We start from the raw sequence: 8272 nt of genomic DNA on the forward strand, positions 1-8272 counted from the left end.
CAGACCAAGTCAAATACTGATATTTTAAAATTTAAGATCCGGAGGCCAAACCGGTTATATTATACTATAATAGGACCAAACTAGACCGGACCAAAAATGGAGGAAAGGTAAACAAGAAAGAAAATGTTACTGTCTTTTCCGAAAGCCTAATATAAAAGTGATCATTATATTAAATTCTTTTCAACATATTAAGGAGAAAAATAATCATCTAGAGGTTTTTATACATAAATGTAAGCAAAATATTAATTCAGTCCAACACCGGTTTTAAAAATGTTTAGAACCAGTATGATTCTTTTCAGTCTAGTCTAGTTATTTAACACCCATACCTCCAACTGTTAACCAAACTTTCCATAACCCCACCTACATGGTCATATCCTTACATCGCCAAAATACTTTACAACCATTATGAAGTCGGGCACCCCATAAAACAGTTTCTTACACTATACTTCGTAAAATGAAATTGATGGGGTTTATTATTGGCAAAATTTTCCTAACAATAAGGACGTTACCCTACTAGATATTTTTTTATAGTGTTGTAAGCATGTAATGCTGCTTGTACTATTGTGACTATTTAAAACTATTGTGACAATTTGCATCTTCAGAGGCGTCCTACTAGTATACTGAGTTTCCTGTTAAAAGTGTAAGTTCATTTTCGATTTAATAGGTAAGTTGATTTTCAGCATCATGTACAGGTGCATATTCGGTGTCAAAGGCTTTGCCTCTTTGGGTGTTTTGAGATGTAGCTTCTTTCAACTCAGAGCAGGGGTAATAAAAATTAACTACATTTTGCTGTAAATTTTACAGGTTCTCCAACTTCTGTCTGCATATCCCAAAATGGACTTCAATGCCGACATCAGGTAGAAGATGCAACAGAAACAAGGCTGGTGATTTCCGCACACCATTTCAAATTTCTGTGCTCCATTTTTAAGCAAAACACTCCACTCAAATTAGAACTTGAGGCGTGTCATGTGCATATATCAAACTTGGTGCAGAGATCATTTCCCCGGAAATAAAGATCCTAATATTCTTGCATTCCTCTTCCTGATGTTCTCTCCTTCTGGTATTTCTCCCTTAATGATTATAGCCTGCATTTGTTGTTTACTTGCTTCAACTATATTCGCCTTTGAATTACAGTAAATAACAAAGAGATCATTTGTCCACCATTCCTGCTCTACCTGTCAATCTAAAATGACAAACATCAAACCAGTGACATACCAGAAGAGGATTAAAATGGTAACCATAATCAAGAGAATATGAGGCCTGCCCTGTTTATCTAGATATCCAGAATTATGAGAAAAAACAGCATCTACATGAAGGGCAGAAACAGAACTCATAAAGGTTGCTCTGATGCTTCCGAACTGCAACAGTGCCTAGAGAAGACAGCGGAAAACAGAGTGCTCCGAAAAATAACAAAATTGCAAAATTTCACAGTAATGCAGTATTATAGCATGAGAATGGCACTTCCTGACACTTTTTTTTCTATAACGTCCTTAGATGAGAGAATTTGGAGAGGGCTACTGTTATTATCACGCAAAAATGTTGTTCCTAAACCAACAGAGAAATTTATAAATTGATAATTTGACAGTGAATCCTAAACCATTTACCAATGTCAGAACTAACATTGAACACAGGGCTCTAAATAACCCAATACAATTCATCTGTGGCCAAAATACATACACGTTCCAGGGTAACCTCAATAGATACTAGATAGGACCACCAAATAGCAAAACTGAAAAGGCATAATGTTGTTGTTACCATGCCTTCAAACATTTCTCAAAACTCATCAAAGCCACCCAAGTGCTGAAATCAACTAGCAAGTACCAGTGTGTCACATAAGCTGTACAGTGGAGGTTTTTCATTGGTTCTCAACATCAACCAAAAAAAAGCTGTAAACTAGCCAGATTCCTGCATAAGTCCAGACTTCAACCATCAAGAAGAGCAAAGGTAGGCTGCAGCAACACATAATATTCACACTATTATTCCAAACATTCCAGCTTAATTTTATGATCAATTAGTTACAAAATAATTACAGCGCGATCACCTATTGCCTTGTCTTTATGCCCCTGTAAGTGAAATTCCCAAACACTGCCAGCATATAGTGCGGACAAAATTATGTGATCAAGAACATACACAAAATAGTTGCTCCCCACTCCAAACATCTTCCCAATATTATAAATCAGTAACCCAAATTTTTTCTGACAAATGAGAAGAAATGATCAGAGCCTGAAGAAATCTCACCCATTATAAAGTAACATATACTTGCTCTTGATAACACGATGCCACAACAACTTTCCTTCAAGAGCTAAATTTTTAGAAACTAAACCTCCTTCCATGGTAAGACACACCAAAACAGCACAAGATGGTCTCTTCGCTCACCAGTTTAAAAGTTTCTCGATACTATTCACAGCCTCAACTGAAACCTCAAAAGGTGAGAGCTAGTAAAGAGGAATGCAAGGCAGCTAGATTGCCGCAAGGAAAGTCTCCCTCCGAAAACCTTTCACAATATCCAACACTATCATAATTCTTATATCCAAGGGTTCCAGAAAGGTTTTTAAAAAGTACTGCCTCCAAAGCCAAATAACTGATTAAGTTTGGATTTCATATAGCCGTAAAGCAGCAAACTCCAGAATAGCAAGGCCACATTTAGAATAGTTAATCTTTAACCCTGAAATCAATTTTGATAATCTGCAAAATTGTGAGCACCCTCTTAATAAAATATCAATATCTGCAGCTAAAACAAATTATTATCACTTTAAATGGGACACCAGGACTTCTCCCCACCCAAAAATCCTCCATTAGTGCTTAAGACACTCCCCACTTAAACAATTTATCCAGCACTTCAGCTACAATGGCAACAGCTACAATGGCATAAAGGAAAAATAAATGACAGTAAGTTCCCCTGCCGCAAACCCCGTCATGAGAAAACCACTGCCCAGGTGCACCACTCACCTACCCTAAAAAGAAAGCCTGAGGCAAGTAACCTCTGATCCATCATCCCCATCAATCTCCAAATGCCATCCTCCCTAACCACAAGGATCTAACAAATACTGTCAAGGCAGCCTCCCGCAATGGACTGGAGTGCAAGAATTTGCCTGAAATTTAGAAGCAACTGAAAGTAACGCTCAAATTTTAGGGGATGCCAATTCTTTCAACGTAATAGGATCTACCACCTGGAGGCAAAAGAAGTGGTCCTCCAAGTCCTTAACTATGACCAACTAACACCTTAGCCACAATTCACATTGGATTAAAAAGCCTTAAACATGATTAAGATCATAGCATGCGGGTGTGGCGAGAAAATAAATCCAGCCACTCAATATTAATAAACTCCAATAAAAGAAGAAATAAAATCGGAAAATGTTTGTGTGCTACCTAACACTATTTATTGAAGCAACTACCATATACGTTTATTTTTATAAACAAACTAATATGGACTTTTTATTAATATTCGACAATAAGGAAAGCCATAATATCTTAAAAATTCCCTCTAAGTACACAGATTTCACCCCCAATCAGATCCAATTGACATACCCCAATGTTAATTCTATTCCCTTAAATTGAAAACTTTATGTGTGAATTTAATCATTTTCTTTTGCATGGGATGAGGTGGTTTGGCCTTCTTCAAAGATGCACTTTATGACCTTCCTTTACCCTTGTAATTAAGCATGTGATGAATATGACTATGAGCATGAGAAGAGATATTATAAATCAAAATTCATTCATTGTCATTTAAACCAAATAAAATTGTAAATTGTCAAATGTTAGAATTGGACCCATAGACAAGTAACTGGACAGAACCCGTCATTTGGTAGTGCCACGACCCAAAAATAAATAATACGGGAACTATGTCGATTAGTTGTTCACAAATATTCCATATAGATCCACTACTTTGGATATGAGAGACATTAGCTCAGCAAATTCACTTTTTTTCCCTTCTTTCCCTTTTTTGGCAGATGGGGGGGTGGGGGGTGTCAGAATGAATCTTACGAAACAACCTTGAACCTCACACTCCCATCTATAGCTACACTTTCATGTGCTACAATTTTCTTTATGGCTTATGAATAACTACATTTTGATGTCATTACAAATTCGGACACTTTGGATTGATCTATATTTCTGCTCATCAGCTGTATTATTACGTAAATACTTGATGGCAAGTAAACCTTGTCCGAATTGAAAATCCAAATGATTTATTGATGTGACACACAATTAACGCAACAAACAGTTTCAACCAATTGGCACTTGTACTAGAATTTTAGAAATTCATCCACAGAATATTCTACTGAACTAACCCCTCGAAATAAGTACTGCAACTTGACATCTCAGAATATCAACACTTCCAGACTAGGAAAGGATATTGAGTGAATGAAATATCCCAGCTCTATATAGCTAACCCTCTTACCATAAACTTATTTTACTAAAAAAAATCTCTTCAGAAAGTAGCCTACACAACTCTATTACATATAGGTCTTACTAGAAAAGATCACATTAATTTCCTAATACAAATATTTATATCCTGTATACAAGCATAATCATAAAATCTACATCCATTTGTATTATTTCAAGTATAGATTAATAGGCATAATCTTAACTATGAGTGGTCTTCTCATTTTAATCCCAACTATTGTTCAACCCAATATAATACGAAGAACCAATTTTGGGAGAATCCTTCCAAAATCATTCAACATGATATGTGACCTGTAGAAAAGGTAATTTTTTTAAAAATCCGTTAATCCTCTTCCTCTCCTACGCATCAGATGCTGCCCCACAACCTGACCACCACACCAGCCCACTGCATATCCTGCCCTCACCACCCTTCTCTTTACCAGCCCGCTGCACCAACTGACCAGTGACCACCAACCTAAACACAACCAGCGCACCCTATCCACCTCCAAGTCTCACACCCTATACAGCTCAATAATAATCAACCTCCCAACCACCATCAATGTCGTCATCCAACCAACACCACCCTAAAAGCCCCATCAGGATAGCCCTGAAAACCACCATTCACTCAACTTCCAACCACCCCACAAAAGCCACCACAATCACCTTGAAATCAACCTACCCCCACCATCAAACTACCTTGCCCACCTTATAAATCACCTTGTCCACCCCAAAAACAACCCCACATGACCAAAATCCACCCAACTTCCAGATCTAAGAGAGAATGGTAGGGTGATGGTAAGTCGACGGCGGCAATAACAATTGACATTAAATTGAGAAGACCTCCCATAGTTGAGATTATTCCTGTTATGTTTTCTTATTTAAAGACAAAAATTAAATTGCTTATAGCAAGAGAGGATTGAAAAGACCTACAATGCTCATTTAAAATTGACATAAAAGTAAAATATCCCATGAACATAGAAAAAATTGCTACTTAAAGAAACCAGCTAAAACATAACTCTTGCAAAAGGGCAATATAGAGCAAAAAAAATGCTAACAACAAAACTTAAATCATTATGTACAATCATACAAATGCTATTAGAAGACTGACAACATCCATAAAAGCAATCCAAGGATCTCAATTCCTGTCATTTAAAAATTTAACTCTCAAAAAATGAGGTGGCCTAAAAAGTTGCCAAAAGAGCTTACAAGAATTTTCACACATAAGATAGCCTCAAGAGCGTGATCGTGCTACAAATTCTTCTAACTTGCCCCATACTTCAAGGGCTGCTGCCCTATCCTGATGTCGTTTGTTTTTGCTGATCTGTATCAATACATTTAAATCTTTGTGATATTAGAATAATACACTAGTATTGACCAACCAATAGGAATTTAAACAAAAACAAATGCATATGAAAGTAAATAAAGGGCAAGGTCACACTTACCGAGATTATTTTTACATTCCACTGTTTCACAACCTTTGCCGATTCTATACTATCATCCTCAAATCGCATGTAAAAACCAATAACTGTCAAATATACAGTCAAAATAAGGCAACAAGTATCAAAAAAATAATTGATCAGATGCCCAAACCATAACATTAAAATAACTATAACCAACTGTAACTTGCTACTCCAAACCAAACACTGAAAGCTTTCAAACTAAAATGCTTCAGTTTCACACATTGTAAAAAATGCTATGATTTTTATCCCAAAGCTTGAACTCATATTTTACTAATAAAACTATTACATTTCAATTGTATCCATAAACTGTAAAGTAATCAAGGAAGATGACATTTAAGTTATAATTGAGTTTCACCAAGAAAGCAAGAAGTAACCAGCTTAGAAAATTTTCAAATTCAATAACATTACCAAGGGCTGCATTACTACAGCTTCCCCGTTTCTCTCAGATATCATCGTTATTATTCTCAACTCTGACAGGAAACATCACTGAGCAATCACACCAAATTGACAAGGAATTAGTCAACGTTCTTCCCCTCAGCAGTTAAAATGTTACCAACTTTCTAATAGCTTAATGTTCTATTCTATACATTCAACACAAGCTCGTATACTACAGTCCGACACAACGAGTCCCACATGTGCCTCAATACATACAACAGTTTTTAATCAAACAATTCCAAGAGGAAACCAAAGAATAAGGTTCTACTCTAGAGTTTTTTTAAAAAAAATCTGATTACGTAGTATTTCTACTTACACAACAAAGTAATACAAACATAAGAAACAATTGCATGACACAGATATTGGCATCAAATAACTATATGAAACAAGCTACAAAACTCAATCCACAACACTTCAGAAAACAATGTGATCATCAGAAAGCCAAATCAAAGTTTTGGCAGCTTACTCTTATTAAATATCTCAACATGATCTTTGAAGGGCCAATCTTTGAACTGCCATTCATTCCCAAGCACGAAAACCGCAACAACACGGTCCCAATCATGGGCCTTCAAAGTCGAGGGTTTATCCCTAACCTCATAAGCCGTCATGACCTTATCCTTATCCCTACTAAACTTCTTCTGAACCGTCACACATTCCGGCTTCGGCCCCTTCATCTGCTTCATCTTAACATCAGTAGGTATAAAAACACCATCCTCCAAAAACTCCTTCACGTTATAAATAGTAATCAAAGTAGTAGAAGCACTAGGCACCAAAATAATTGGCACCCCTTCACCAATCTTCCCCCCACCTTTAAGCATCTTCGCTTTCGGCCCCGAATGAAACCCTTCATCCTTCTCCCCACCTATAAGCCGCCCTTTATTCCCACCCACATTCGCCTCCTTCCTCTGCTGCGGCTTCTCCTGCTCCCTCCTCAACGCCCCAACATATATACCATAAAAATCGCGGTTACGAACCCGGCCTTCAAGGTAATCAAGGAGAGGCTTCCGATCGACGTAGGTGACAGGAGGATTCCCTTGATTGGTGGAATTTTTGATGTACTCAGGTTGCTTGATATGGCGACTTTTGATGAAGAAAACTAGGGTTTCGAGAGTGTAGAGATTACCTTGCTTAGAACGATAAGCAGTTTCGGATTTACAGGGGAAACCGGTATTACTTGAGAAAACTTCTTTACGACCCTTTTTCTTCGATCAAAGAGTGATATTTTAACAAAAAGTGTTGTATTGGTTAAACATTCCTCTCCTCAATCAAGTGCGACAAAAAGGAAAGTTAGGGGTAAATTTTTATTTTTAACTCAAACTCTATTCAACATGCAATGAATGAGAAGAGATCATGGAGGAAAAAGGAGAATGATATGAGTGGAAAAATGATGTTGACAGAGAAAAATGGGAGAATTAGGAATAGAATAGGCCTCCAACTCAAATGACGGAAAAACGACTCATTCATGAACCTAAGACATGGTCATGGTGACAAATTGTGCGCTAAGACTAGTGAGTGTAGGTGACATGCTTAGCTCATGTCATGACCATGTGACTATGTGCTTAGACTTAACTAAGGACTAATCATAGATTCTGCCGTTAATAAACTAATTAAATTGGTTAATAAACTAAGACTCGGCGTGAAGACTCGAGCAGAAGACTGGACTATCGCCGAAACAACAGAATTGTCGCCACACAACAGAACCCAGCGCAAAACGACAGAGTTGTCGCATCGTGCCAAACACTAGTGTGTTGCGCCACAGTCCAAACCTTTTTGTCATTGTTGAAGCATCAGTCTGGGTCTGTTTCCAGTATTTTACTCTAAAAGGACAAGCCTATAGTCGTACTAAGTCAAGTTTGATCAATTTATTTAGACTTTTTAATTACTCATATTAATTAATTAAGCAAAGTCTTTTAGTCATTAATTAATTTATTTAGACTTATTTACAAGTCAAAAAAACGGTTAGTGTAAACATACATAGGTTTGGTGAATTCAAC

General features: G+C 37.0%; 1 pseudogene across 1 annotated transcript; it reads right to left on the bottom strand.

The window, feature by feature from the left end:
• Positions 1-3125: 3125 nt before the first annotated feature.
• On the bottom strand, positions 3126-7486 carry LOC145567576 (protein CDC73 homolog pseudogene; annotated as a pseudogene). The gene is made up of 3 exons (XR_014095699.1): positions 6745-7486; positions 5826-5908; positions 3126-5704 (listed from the first exon to the last, which is right to left on the bottom strand). The product of XR_014095699.1 is annotated as a protein CDC73 homolog pseudogene (transcript).
• Positions 7487-8272: the final 786 nt, after the last annotated feature.

The sequence above is a fragment of the Chenopodium album genome, chromosome 11 (genome assembly GCF_948465745.1).
Source record: "Chenopodium album chromosome 11, dcCheAlbu1.1, whole genome shotgun sequence".
Classification (NCBI taxonomy): domain Eukaryota; kingdom Viridiplantae; phylum Streptophyta; class Magnoliopsida; order Caryophyllales; family Amaranthaceae; genus Chenopodium; species Chenopodium album.